Raw genomic sequence first — 15,359 nt, forward strand, 5'->3', positions numbered from 1 at the left:
TGTCAGAGCTGTGTGTAAGTTGAGTATGCAAACAATTTGGAATTTAACGTTTCTTATAAAAATAAAAAAAGTCAGTCTCTCCTCGACTCTTAGCCAAGAGCGACTGGCATGCATAGTATTTATATAATTTATATTAGCCCTCTGATTACAATGAAGAGCAAGACGTGCCGCTCTGTTCGTTGAAGTCATGCGCGGCCATGCAGTCGTGGGTAAACTGAGTACAGGAGGGGACTAAGCCTGCACCCGAGGGGCCTCCGTGTTGATGGTCAGTGTGGCAGATGTGTTGTTGCCTACCCTCAGCACCTGGGGTCGGCCCGTCAGGAAGTCTAGGATCCAGTTAGAGGGATGTGTTCAGACCCAGGGTCCTTAGCAATAGTGATGCGCTTGGAGGGCACTATGGTGGTGAACGCTGAGCTACAGTCAACGAATAGCATTCTCACATAGGTGTTCCTTTTGTTCAGGTGGGAAAGGGCAGTGTGGAGTGTAATATAGAGATTGCGTCATCTTTAAAAATATATACACTACCATTCAAAAGTTTGGGGTCACTTAAAAATGTCCTTGTTATTGAAAGAAAAGCAAAAAAAATTTGTCCATTAAAATAACATCAAATTGATCAGAAATACAGTGTAGACATTGTTAATGTTGTAAATTACTATTGTAGCTGGAAATGGAAGAATATTTTTATGGAATATCTACATAGGTGTACAGGGGCTCATTATCAGCAACCATCACTCCTGTGTTCCAATGGCATGTTGTGTTAGCTAATCCAAGTTTATCATTTTAAAAGGCTAACTGATCATTAGAAAACCCTTTTGCAATTATGTTAGCACAGCTGAAAACTGTTGTTCTGATTAAAGAAGCAATAAAACTGTCCTTCTTTAGACTAGTTGAGTATTTGGAGCATCAGCATTTGTGGGTTTGATTACAGGCTCAAAATGGCCAGAAACAAATAACTTTCTTCTGAAACTCGTCAGTCTATTCTTGTTCTGAGAAATGAAGGCTATTCCATGCGAGAAATTGCCAAGAAATTGAAGATCTCGTACAACGCTGTGTACTACTCCCTTCACAGAACAGTGCAAGCTGTCTCTAACCAGAATAGAAAGAGTGGGAGGCCCCGGTGCACAACTGAGCAAGAGGACAAGTACAATAGTGTCTAGTTTGAGAAACAGATGCCTCACAAGCCCTCAACTGGCAGCTTCATTAAATAGTACCCGCAAAACACCAGTCTCAACGTCAACAGTAAAGAGGCGACTCTGGGATGCTGGCCTTCTAGGCACTCTGTCCAGTGTCTGTGTTCTTTTGCCCATTAATCTTTTATTTTTATTGGATGATCTGAGATATGGCTTTTTCTTTGCAACTCTGCCTAGAAGGCCAGCATCCCGGAGTCGCCTCTTCACTGTTGACGTTGAGACTGGTGTTTTGCGGGTACACAGCATGGCAGCAGCACAACATGGTACAAACATTATTGGGCAAAGACAACAGCACAAAGGGTGAGAAGGTAGAGACGACAATACATCACGCGAAGCAGCCACAACTGTCAGAGTGTCCATGACTGAGTTTTTGAATGAAGAGTTTGAGATAAAACTGTCCAGTTTGAGTGTTTGTTGCAGCTCGTTCCAGTCGCTAGCTGCAGCGAACTGAAAAGAGGAGCAACCCAGGCAGATGTGTGCTTTGGGAGCTGCAGCGAACTGAAAAGAGGAGCAACCCAGACAGATGTGTGCTTTGGGGACCTCTTGAAGCTAGGGGGCAGAATTTTTATGTTTGGAAAAATAACGTTCCCAATGTAAGCTGCCTATTTCTCAGGTCCAGATACTAGAATATGCATATAATTGACAGAGTAGGATAGAAAACACTCTAAAGTTTCCAAAACGGTCAAAATATTGTCTGAGTATAACATAACTGATTTTGCAGGCGAAAATCTGAGGAAATCCAACCCGGAAGTGCCTTTTATTTTGAAAAATCACTGTTCCATTGCCTGCCTTTCGTCCATTTAAAGGGATATCAACCAGATTCCAATGGCTTCCTCAGGGTGTGAACAGTCTTTAGACAGTTTCAAGCTTTTATTCTGAAAAATTAGCGAGATTTATCAAAACGCGTCAATGGATAGACGGAGGTCCTTACATTAGTTCATGCGCTCGACACTGGTTGCTCGACATTTTCTTTCTCTCCAGTATTGAATAGTTTACAGTCCGGTTGAAATATTATCGATTATTGATGTTAAAAACAACCTGAGGATTGATTATTAAAAACGTTTGACATGTTTCTACGAACTTTACGGATACTTTTTGGAATTTTCGTCAAGCCTTGATGACCTGCCTAAGGCTGTGGAATACTGAACATAACGCGCCAAACAAATGGAGGTTTTTTAATATAAAAATAATTTTTAGCGAACAAAAGGAACATTTGTGTAACTGGGAGTCTCGTGAGTGCAAACATCCGAAGATCATCAAAGGTAAGCGATTCATTTTATTGCTTTTCTGGCTTTCGTGACCAATATACATTGCTGCTAGGTGTTCTTAATGTTTTGTCTAGTGATCGATAAACTCACACAAACGCTTGGATTGCTTTCGCTGTAAAGTATATTTTTGAAATCTGACACGACAGGTGAATTAACAACAAGCTAAGCTGTGTTTTGCTATATTGCACTTGTGATTTCATTAATATAAATATTTGTTGCTTTTTTTTTATTTATTTGGTGCTCTGCAATTCAGCGGTTGTTTACGAAAATGATCCCGCTAAAGGGATCTGTGCGTCAAGAAGTTAACAGAATGTGACTGGCAGAACGGGTGTTGTATATGGAGGATGAGGGCTGCAGTAGATATCTCAGATAGGGGGAAGTGAGGCCTAAGAGGGTTTTATAAATAAGCATCAACCAATGGGTCTTGCGATGGGTTGGGGGCAAATCTGATGGCCGAATGGTAAAGAACATCTAGCCGTTCGAGAGCACCCTTACCTGCCGATCTATAAATTACATCTCCAAAATTGGGCTCCCAAGTGGTGCAGCGGTCTAAGGCACTGCATCTCAGTGCTTGAGGCGTCACTACAGACACCCTGGTTCGAATCCAGGCTGTATCACAACCGACTGTGATTGGGAGTCCCATAGGGCGGTGCGCAATTGGCCCAGCGTCGTCCGGGTTTGGCCGGGGTATGCCGTCATTGTAAATAACAATTTGTTCTTATCATATATATCCAATAACGTTCCAACCGGAGCATTCCTTCTGTCTGTAGAAGTTATGGAACGCAAGGCGATATCATGAGGAATGCGCGTGACCAGGAACTGGCAGACCACTGACTCATTCTGCCAGACCACTGACTCATTCCCCTCTCATCTGGCCCCACAACACAGTATAAACTTCATTCAACGTTCTACTGACTGTTGACATCTAGTGGAAGGCGTAGGAAGTGCAAACAGATCCATATATTACAGGGAATTGAATAGGCGATGAGTTTAACATCGACCAGCCTCAGAATTTCCACTTCCTGTTTGGATTTTTTCTCAGGTTTTTGCCTGCCATATGAGTTCTGTTATACTCACAGACATAATTCAAACAGTTTTAGAAACTTCAGAGGGTTTTCTATCCAATACTAATAATAATATGCATATATTAGTAAATGAGACTGAGGAGCAGGCCGTTTACTCTGGGCACCTTTCATCCAAGCTACTCAATACTGCTCTAAACCTTCAGAGGTAGTAATCACACCGGTGGGGAGAGGGGTATTCTTCTTACCAAACCACATGACCTTTGTTTTGGAGGTGTTCAGAACAAGATTAAGGGCAGAGAAAGCTGTGGAACTGTTGGGGCGGTATTAGAATTGGAATGGGTCCAGGTTGTCTGGGATGATGGTGTTGATGTGAGCCATTCAAAGCATTTCATGGCTACAGATGTGAGTGCTATGGGGCGATAGTAATTTAGACAGGTTACCTTGGCATTCTTGGACACAGAATGTTTTAAGCTCATCCTTCTATGTTTGACATTATTATAACATATATACTAGGGCCCTTCGCTAGGAGAGCAAATATGTTTATTTTGCATCCAGTGAAATTCAAAGCTCTATTTGTCATCTATAATCGCCCCGTCTACATTTTCATACACTAAATTGTGTAGTAGACCTTTACAGTAGATCACAGTTCAGATTATTAACACAATCCTGCAAGTTTGTCTAGCCTGGTAAGATACCACTCCGATCACGTTTCAGGTTGTAACTCCTTGGCCAATGGAGAAAGAAAATACAAACCATTCTCTTATAGGTGTCTTGTTTTAATGAGCATGAAAAGGAATGACTCTTTAGACTGTTAAATTATTGCATTCATTTAATAGTGCATACAATTCTTATTTTGGTTAAATATTGAGTAAACCAAACTATGGCATATTACACTTATTTGCTGTAGCTGTATAATCGTAATTTTCTTACCGCTGAGTCACAACATGGCTTGGCTTCAGAAGATAGTTTCAGTCATAGACTGTATGGGTTATAGACTGTTTACACCCCGACCCGAGTACTCTGGTCTGCCACCTCTGGGGCCTCATTTATAAAACTGTGTGGAAGATTCACTCAAAAGATGGCGTACGGACGAAACAAAGAAAGTGCTTACGCACAAAAATATTATTATTTATAACACAGTGCGCACGCATGTCCCACGCCGGTTTCCCTTTATAAATCACAATCAACTCGAAATTTGGGCACGTGAGCGAGCGTCTTGTCCCACCCTGTTAACGCTCATAGTTGCCTATAAATAGTCAGTGAAACGCCCCTAATTAATATTCAGCCATACTGACTGCATGACGGCAAATTCCGACAGAAAGGCTAAAAAAGCAATGTCACACAATGTGAAATTGAAGTTCTTGTAGGGGAGGCTGAAGCAAAAAAATATATTGTTTGTTGGACACAGTGTGAGCATTACAAATGCTAAAAATGCATTAGTGGCAGCATGTGGCTGCCATGCTGCCATGTGGCGGACGCTGTGAATGCTGCTGGCTCAGAAGGTAAAAAATACGTGGTCCGACATAAAGGCCAAAAGGCGCATAGCCTTACACAGACAAAGTGTTTGTGCCACGAGCGGGGGAAAGGGGACACCGGAGCTCAACCCCCTTGATGGGCGACTTGCCAGTATTATAGGGGAATCCCACCTGAGTGGAGTAGTGACGGAGGAGGACACGACATACAGGACGCACCGGATGATCCAGGTATGTAATTAGTATTCCCTCGTTTGAAAAGAGTAAACCAAATGCATTCAAGTTGTTTAAACATTTTATTTACATGACTTTATTGTTTTTAGTCCCTGCGGGGTCGGTGGTGCTGCAGCTGAGTACGCCCAGCCCTGGTGTCTCCCCTGCACCTCGTGCGTCACAACCCTCCACCCTCCCTCCGGTAGTGTCCTCACAGATGCAGTCCTGCAAACGCAGAGAGACACCATCGACGCTATTAACGAGGTTGCCAAGGAGTTGAAGTGGGACAGGCACGGCTTGGTTTCTGCGGGTGTAACCGATGTGAAATGGCTATTTAGTTAGCGGGGTGCGCGCCAACAGTGTTTCAATTGGTGACGTCACTCGCTCTGAGACCTTGAAGTAGTTGCAGAGGGTCCATGGTTTGAGTCCAGGTTGGGGTGAGGAGAGGGACGGAAGCTATACTGTTACATGGGTGCTTCTCTGTAAAATTGGGCCCAGTACAGCACAGAGATCCAAGAGAACAGCTCTTGGTAATTGGAACAGGCTCATAAACCACTCATCATTGGCCAGTAAATCTTCCATTCGCCAAATCTTTTAACCGTGCTAATGCGGCCATTGTGCGTCATTACGCATTGTAATTGCATACCTTTCTATACCCACCCATTCGATTGTCAAAGCTACCCAATTGCGTAACACCTTCAGGTGTGGTAATTACCCTGAGTGTAACTGACAATAACAGGGCCATTATCACATTGACAGTTCTGCGCAACGAACATGTGACAACAATATATGAAACTGCACTCGTATCTTCCCGACTGGAGCATCGAAAACAGCATCAGTTTAAACGTAATTTGTCCTACTGTTCACCTTATTATTTATGAGAATACATTTCATAACATGCAAGTATGGTTTAATAATTACAGAGCCAATTAAATATGATTCCCGATTAAACTGTACAACATATTTGAGGGATTATTTTGCAAAAACATATCTCCGTTTATTTATTATCCTAAGTCATGTTTTTTGTGTGTGCACTCCAAGGAACTCATATGTAATATTTCGATTTATTTTACACAATGGTATCAATTTCAAAGCGTTTCTCGAGTTTCATCCTTCTGCCATCGGAGTCGCGGGTTATTATTTATCCAATTTATGTGCGTACCTGTGGGTCAAAGTGTCCGTGGAGGACCGCACATTCTCCCGTCAAGTTAGTTAAAAAAAAAAAATATCACAAAGTTTGCTTAGAAAGTGGCGTACGCTTTCTTTTGTGCCTACGCAACGTTTATAAATAAGGCCCCTGGTCTCTTGGGCTTAACCTGTCTAGCCCCGGGGTTCCGCTAGCAGAACTCCTCCCACATTCCACTGAAAAGGCAGAGCGTGAAATTCAAAAAATATTTTTGAGAAATATTTAACTTTCACACATTAACAAGTCCAATACAGCAAATGAAAGATAAACATCTTGTGAATCCAGTCAACATGTCCGATTTTTGAAATGTTTTACAGCGAAAACACCACGTATATTTATGTTAGCTCACCACCAAATACAAAAAAGCACAGACATTTCTTTCACAGCACAGGTAGCTTGCACAAAACCAACCAAACTAACCAAGAACCAACCAAACTAAACAAGAAACAACTTCATCAGATGACAGTCTTATAACATGTTATACAATAAATCTATGTTTTGTTCGAAAAATGTGCATATTTGAGGTATAAATCATAGTTTTACATTGCAGCTACCATCACAGCTACCATCACAAATAGCACCGAAGCAGCCAGAGTAATTATAGAGACCAACGTGAAATACCTAAATACTCATCATAAAACATTTATGAAAAATACATGGTGTACAGCAAATGAAAGACAAACATCTTGTGAATCCAGCCAATATTTCAGATTTTTTAAGTGTTTTACAGCGAAAACACAATATAGCATTATATTAGCTTACTACAATAGCCAACCACACAACAGCATTGATTCAAGGCAACAGTAGCGATAGCGACAAAACCAGCAAAAGATATTAATTATTTCACTAACCTTCATAAACTTCATCAGATGACAGTCCTATAACATCATATTACACAATACATATATGGTTTGTTCGAAAATGTGCATATTTAGAGCTGAAATCCGTGGTTATACATTGTGAAAACGTAGCAACTATTTTCCAGAATCTCCGGATATATTTCTGACACTCACCTATTCTGACCAAATAACTATTCATAAACTTTACTAAAAAATACATGTTGTACAGGAAATGATAGATACACTAGTTCTTAATGCAATCGCCGTGTTAGAATTCTAAAAATAACTTTAGTACGACATACAGCTTACGTTATAGCGAGAGAGCGCCCAAAATCTGGGCGGAAACTAATAGTAAACATTTGACAGAAATACGAAATAACATCATAAATGGGTCCTACTTTTGGTGAGCTTCCATCAGAATCTTGTACAAGGGGTCCTTTGTCCAGAACAATCATTGTTTGGATTTAGAATGTCCTCTTCGTCTGTTGATTTAGCAACCAAAACTTGCCAAGTGGCGCGAAGCTGTCCATCGTCACCAAACGCAGAGAACGGAACACGCCAAAACTCCCGAAAAAATTTCAATAATCTGATAAAACTATATTGAAAAAAACATACTTTACGATGATATTATCACATTTATCAAATAAAATCAAAGCCGGAGATATTAGCCGTCTATAAGGAAAGCTTTTCAGAAGCCAAAGCTGATGTCCTTCCCGCGTCTTCCTGAACAAAGGAAATTGGGGTCATGTCATTCCAAGACCTCTCTTTTGACCATAGATATACCTAGACTCCCCATTTCACCTCTCACTGCCTATTGACATCTAGTGGAAGGCGTATGAAGTGCATGTATAGTCATAAATTTCAAGCAAATTGATAGGGAGGCCCTGGAATAGAGCCTCGATTTCAGATTTTTCACTTTCTGACAGGAAGTTTGCTGCAAAATGAGTTCTGTTTTACTCAGATATAATTCAAACGGTTTTAGAAACTTGAGTGTTTTCTATCCAATAGTAATAATAATATGCATATTGTACGAGCAAGAATAGAGTACGAGGCCGTTTAAATTGGGCACGATTTTTCCCCAAAGTGAAAATAGCGCCCTCTATCATCAACAGGTTTTAACACCCCTATGGAAGTTCCGTTGCTCCCGCTCATCCCAGAGAGGAAGAGGCGAAGCGGGAGGGATAATTTGGCCAAAAAACTGTCTTCACCAGCAGGTGGCGATGTTCTTTTCGGTCACCAAGCGAGGAGTTTTTGTGTGGAGGTCGATAAGAGTGTCGAATTTGGTCAAAAACAAAAAAGTAATAGCTTATTTGCTACGTGATGTTTATTTGATCAAATATAAGTTTCGTAATGCTTAGGTTATGGGTGTACTGATATAAGTAGGACACGTGACATCCCGGCAACTTTGAGAGAAAAAAAACACTACACTACATCTCAAGATGGCTATGCATATAGTAGCAGAGTATCTTTTTATTTTATTTTTATTAACAACAAATCAATACAGGAAGTACATGTGGGAACACGAGTGTACATATAAATAATATACAAAGGACAATTGGGTGGGGGGCGGGGCTGGGGGGTACAATATCACATTACACAAGGACCTTAAGGGACATACATACACTTATTATTTTAACAGCTTTTTTGTTAGAGTATTTAATTGTCTTAAAATACAGTTAAATTTATTTTTGTAAGATAAGAAAATGTGGTGTTTTGTTTGTAAATTTACATTTGTGAATATAAAACTTGGCCAAAAGAATAATGAAATGAATTACATAAAAATGTTTCATCTTATTTCTACCGTAGGTAAAGAATCCAAGCAGTACATCTCTCCACAATAGTGTAAGATCTTCATAAATGTGTTAAATTATAAATCTATTGACGTCTTGCCACAGTTTTCTTACATGAATACAATGCCAAAAAAGATGCAACACTGTTTCTGGGTTGTCATTACAAAAGGAGTAATTAGAGTTGATGTTTTCCTTAAACTTCTTCATATAGTGGTTGGCAGGATAATCTTTATGAGTAATTTTAAAGGAAACTTCATTTTGTTAAGAAGTAGGTATGTGTGTGGCAACATCCAAACTTTTCCCCAACAGATATCAATAAATCCATTCCAATAAGGCATGACATAAGGTATAGATACATCCTGCTGAAACAAGGTTCGTATCGCTCTGTTGTTGAATGGACCAAAAGAGAAACAAATCTTTCCTACTGATAAGTCAATAGGGTCAACGGAAGGTAGGCTCTGAGGGTCAGGTCTTGACACGTCCCTGAATAATAAAGCAACACCTGAGGGAATGGCATCTAAAACAATTGCAAAATCTTTAAGTGTTATAGGGACCTTGTAAAGTGATAAGACTTCCTTATAACTGAGTAAAAGACCCTCTGCATTTACCAGTTGGCTCACCAATAGGATATTATTTCGGAACCAATACTCTAAAAACAAAGAAGCATTTTTATACAATATATCCTGATTATTCCATATATAATATCTGTGTGGAGAAAAATTCTGCTTATAAATTAAGGACCATGACAAGAAAACCTGCCTATGAAAAGCAGAAAGTTTCACTGGAACTCTGTCAATATTATAATTGAAGTTAAGGCCACCAAAAGTAGAGAAGACATGATGAGGAATAAAATTCCACATAGAAGTGGGTCTTCTTAGGAATTGTTTTATCCAATTGATCTTAAGTATTATTTAAGGTAGTAAAGTCCAGAAAATTCAGAAAATTCAGCTCACCATTCTCATAAGTGTTCATTACAACAGTTTTCCTAATGTAATGGGTACGGTTTCTCCACAGAAAGTTGAAAAGCATCTGGTCTATCTCCTTGCTTATTTTACTGTCAAGATATAAATATAGAGCGCCATATGTTAGTCTAGAGATACCTTCAGCCTTGGTTATTAGGACTCTTCCTCTTAAAGATAAGTCCCTCTAGCCATTGATTTAGCTCGCAGACTTTCCAGGAGATGACAATGATCCTGAACTCTCTGTCCTGATAGGAGCAGACTACTACTGGCAGATAGTATCAGGCAGAGTGGAGCGACTGACGGAGACGCTGGTTGCTTTAGAGAGCACCTTTGGATGGTCGGTGCAGGGACCTGTGTTCATGTCAAGTGTCGCCGAGGCAACCTGCATGTTCATCCCACTTGATGAAGACACACTAGTCTCCAAACAACTGCATGCATTCTGGGAGCTGGAGTCTCTGGGTATAATAAGCGAGAAAACACAGAACCCAGAGGAAAACGAGGCTCTGCAGAGGTTCGAGGAAACAACCACCTTCAAAGATGGGCGATACCACGTGGAGTTGCCATGGAAACGAGAAATGCCAGAACTCCAAGACAACTATAGAATCGCCAAGAAACGGTTTGAAGGTCTGAAGAAAAGACTGAAGAAGGATGTGACGTTGTATGGCAGATACAATGAAGTAGTAGAGGACTACTTACAACAGGATATGGCAGAGGACGTGCCCAAGGACAACGCATCAAGCGCAGACAACGTAAAATACTACTTACCTCACCATGCAGTACTCCGAGAAGATAAGGTGACGACAAAACTGAGAGTGGTGTTTGATGCCTCGTCCCATGAAGATGGCTGTCCATCCCTCAATGACTGTCTACTCACAGGACCGAACCTGAATCCGGATCTGCTCAGCGTTCTGATAAAGTTCAGACTACATGAGATCGCATTCATGGCAGACATCAAGAAAGCTTTCCTGCAGATATCCCTAGCAGAGAGAGACAGAGACGCCGTGAGATTTCTATGGCTCACAGGCCCACCAAGGGGAGAAAATGAAGAGGAGCTGCGTGTGCTGAGGATGAAAAGAGTGGTATTTGGAGCTTCCCCAAGTCCATTCTTGCTGGCAGCTACAATCAGGAAGCACCTGAAACAATATGAAACAGAACAACCAGAAGTTGTAGAGATACTGAGAGAGTCACTCTATGTAGATGACTTCATTGCAAGTTCACGCAATGTTGAAGAGGCTTACCTTGTGACAACAACTGCAAAGCGAATGCTGTCGATTGCAGGCATGGACCTCTGCAAGTGGATGACCAACTCTCCTGAATTGAAAACAAAATGGGAGGAGAGTACGACAACTGGCCACCCGTTGACGCTAGAAACACAAGGATTAGTGCTGAAGGTTTTAGGTTTAGTATGGAGACCGGAAACAGATGACTTTGTGTTTGACCTCAGGCCGCTACTGAGCATTCTAAAGCAAAAGGAAAACACAAAGAGAAGTGTTCTACAGTCGTCTGCACGCATCTTCGACCCTCTTGGTTTCCTGACCCCCTTCACCATCAGGATCAAGTGCATGTTCCAGGAAATGTGGGAGAGGGGACTCAGCTGGGACAAATAATTACCACCTGATCTGACACGAGAATGGCAACAGTGGTGTTCAGAACTACCCCAGTTACACCAGCTCACCATACCAAGGTGGTACAGAACAGACATGCGGCCACAGAATAGCCACACCCTGAAACTACACGTGTTCTGTGATGCAAGTGAAAGGGCTTACAGTGCAGTAGCTTACTTGCAAGGTGAATCACAAGACAGGGAAACAACAAGTCTAGTCGCATCCATGTCCAGGGTAGCCCCACTCAAGAAAATGACGTTGCCACGCCTGGAGCTCATGGGAGCTGTGATTGGAGCGAGACTAGCAAACAACCTGATGACCACACTGAAAATGGAAGAAAAACAGATCAAAATGTGGACAGACTCGATGATCGTGCTGCATTGGATTTGCAGCTCAGCTCAGAAATGGAAACAGTTTGTTGCGAACAGAGTGACGGAGATCCAGTCCTTGACCAATCCAGAGTCATGGTCACATATTGAAGGGAAAACTAATCCAGCTGACCTCTATGGCACCAAAATATAGAATAACTATCTTCAAAGTAATGACTCGGGACGTCGGGTTTGATATGAAAGCTTCTTTTAGTAATAATACTTGTTCACGTTACATTTACAAACTTTAGATTCTACAGAACAATGAATAATGAGTTGCTAGCGCAAAGGAGTACAAATAATCACCTGTCAATTGCACTTAACTAGCGCGTTCGCTCTCTACTTCCTGTCGCAAGGCATTCTGGAACTTGCAGTCAAAAGCCTAATTCAATACTAACCAGTACAAAATATGTATGTAGTTCTTTCAATCTCCAACACACAAATTCTAATACAATTACAAATATCTTTAGATGGAGCTCGATGAATTAACTTAAACATTAACTCTGTAACCCATTAAAGTTACAACAGTATCATCAGCCAGCTGGCTTATAATAATTTCTTTACCAGCTAAGGAAATACCTTGTTCAGGACTATTATTGAATGAATTTGTAAGAAGTGGGGTGATTAATAAAAACAGGTACGGAGAGATAGGACAACCTTGCCTAATTCCTCTCTTTAACTCAAATCTAGGTGAGGTGCCATATTTCAATTTGATAGAGCTGTTACCATTTGTATAGAGAGTCTTCATAGCCTTACAGAAAAAATCCCCAAAGCCAAGTCTCTCAAGGGAGTGAAAGAGGAACTGATGCTCTACTGTGTCAAATGCTTTATAAAAATCAAAAAAATTATATGAAGCTATCCTCGGTTATTAGGTCTGAGTAGTCAAGTATGTCTAATACTAGTCTGATATTGTTAGAAATATGGCTGTTCCTCATAAAGCCAGACTGTGTTTCATCAATGATTGCATCCAGGACTTCTTTAATTATTTTTGCAAGTAGTAAGGCTAAATCTTATAGTCATTATTAAGAAGACAAATTGGACGGCAGTTATCAATGAGCAGAACTTATTTTTTAGGCTTATGTATCAGTGTTATTAACCCCTGACTCATTGTAGGAGGGAGAACATTGTTTTTAATACTCTCTAAAAAAGACTTCAAATAGGAAGGGAGCTACTTGTTCAGAAAATAATTTGTAAAATTCTTATGTAATTCCATCAACACCTGGTGATTTATTGTTCTTTAGATGTTTGATAGACTATAATCTCTTCAACTTTGATGGGTTCATCACACTGTTTAGATTCTATATCGCTGATAGAGTGAACATTATTCAGTGAGTCAAAAAACACATCTGTGGATTCCTGACAGTATGTAGAGCTATACAATTTCCTGTAAAAATTGCTACAGTATTTAACGATTCATTTTTGGTCATCTGTAATAACACCATCAATGTTTAACTTATGGATAGTGTTATTTGTAGAGTGACATTTCTCAAGTCTAAAGAAATAGGATGAATTTTGTTCTCCCTCCTCAATCCATTTTTTTCCTAGATCTAATAAAGGCTCCTTCTGCTTTTAATCTATATATATTATCCAGTTTATTTTGTAACTCAATCAGTTCCATCTTCTCCTCCCCCGAGAGGCCGGCTGGGGACCTCTGAGAACCAGGAAGTTATCTTAATGATCACCTTTTCCTCCTCAGCTCTTCTGGACTTAGCAAGATTACTACCATATTTTCTGAGGTATTTGGACACCTCAAATTTAAAGAGCTCCCAGTTCTTGCAATAAGATTTTTTCTTCACAAGCGTAGCATAGCTAAGCATAGCACAGCATCTCTCTCCATTGAATTCAGGCAGTTGACGTCAACACCACCATCGAATATTCAAAAAAGTATTAAAATAGCAAGATGTATCCACCAATCCAAAGAGAGGAATAGGCCAGAGATTGACAGCTTAGTCCTTAGTGAACTATTGTGCAGAGCACCGTTGAAAAGGATACCTTGGTCCCTGTATAAATAAAGGTTAAATAAAAATAACCAGAGATTTATAAACACAAAAATATCAATAGTAAGCAGTAAACAAAGTATACTATATCTGTTGTGTGTGTAAAAGGTGGGCCTACTCAAGGTACAGGAAAATAGAATGTGCAAAACCATGTAGCTATTTGTTGACAGAGGAATTTGTTGACAGCCAGAGTGAGTGTCCTCTGCATTATTCATCCATAATTACTGGTGCAGACATCTGTGATGATGAATGTTCTCTCATTGGCTTGTCAGCGCAGTCTGCACAGTGCACATGCTTCCAACAGCTACAGAGCACTCAGAGCACTCTGAGCATTTTTCTTTAGCTCTTGGGACTGTACAAGCTACCTACATTTACATGTTTGTAATTTAACGGACGCTCTTATCCGAAGTGACTTAGTTAGTGCATTCATATGAAGATAGCTAGGTGGAACAACCACCGATCTCAGTCATAGTAGGTACATTTTCCTCAATAAAGTAGCTATCAGCAAAATCTGTTAACTGTGAGTGTTAGTATTTTTGGGGGGAGTATACCCTTTTTGAAGCGGTAGGGTTTCTGATGTTTTCAGAAGATAGGCAAAGAAATGAACTTTATGTCCTGAATACAAAGCATTATGTTTGGGGAAAATCCAACATAATACATCACTGAGTACCACACTTCATATTTTCAAGCATGATGGTGGCTACATCATGGTTATTATGGTTCTGGTTCTGCTTGTCATCGGCAAGGACTAGGGAGTTTTTTGGGGATAAAAATAAACAGAATAAAACAAAGCACAGACAAAATCCTAGATGCAAACCTGGTTCAGTCTGCTTTCCAACATACACTGGGATACAAATTCTCCTTTCAGCAGGACGAAAACCTAAAACACAAGGCCAAATCTACAGGAGTTGCTTACCAAGACGACATTGAATGTTCCTGAGGGGCCTAGTTACAGTTGACTTAAATTGGCTTGAAAATGGCTGTCAAGCAATGATCAACAACCAACTTCACAGAGCTTGACATTTGTTTTTAAGAAAAATTTGCAAATATTGTACGATCCAGGTGTGAAAAGCTCTTAGAGACTTACCCAGAAAAACTCATAGGTGTAAACGCTGCCAAAGGTGATTCTAAAATGTATTGACTCAGGGATGTGAATAGTTATGAAAATAATATTTCTGTATTTCATTTTTTTTTTTTTTCAAAAACGTTACAAAAAAATACATGATTTCACTTTGTCATTATGGGGTATTGTGTGTAGATGGATGAGAGAAAAATATATATTTAATCCATTTTGAATTCAGGCTGTAACACAACAAAACGTGGAATAAGCCAAGGGTTATGAATACTTTCTAAAGGCGCTGTATGTCTCCATCCTAACAATGGGATTCGTTGTCCACAGAGTGGAAATGGCAGGCTGTCGCTCTGTATTTGATTGGGTTACCCTT

The sequence above is a fragment of the Salvelinus namaycush genome, chromosome 26, assembly GCF_016432855.1.
Source record: "Salvelinus namaycush isolate Seneca chromosome 26, SaNama_1.0, whole genome shotgun sequence".
NCBI lineage: Eukaryota > Metazoa > Chordata > Actinopteri > Salmoniformes > Salmonidae > Salvelinus > Salvelinus namaycush.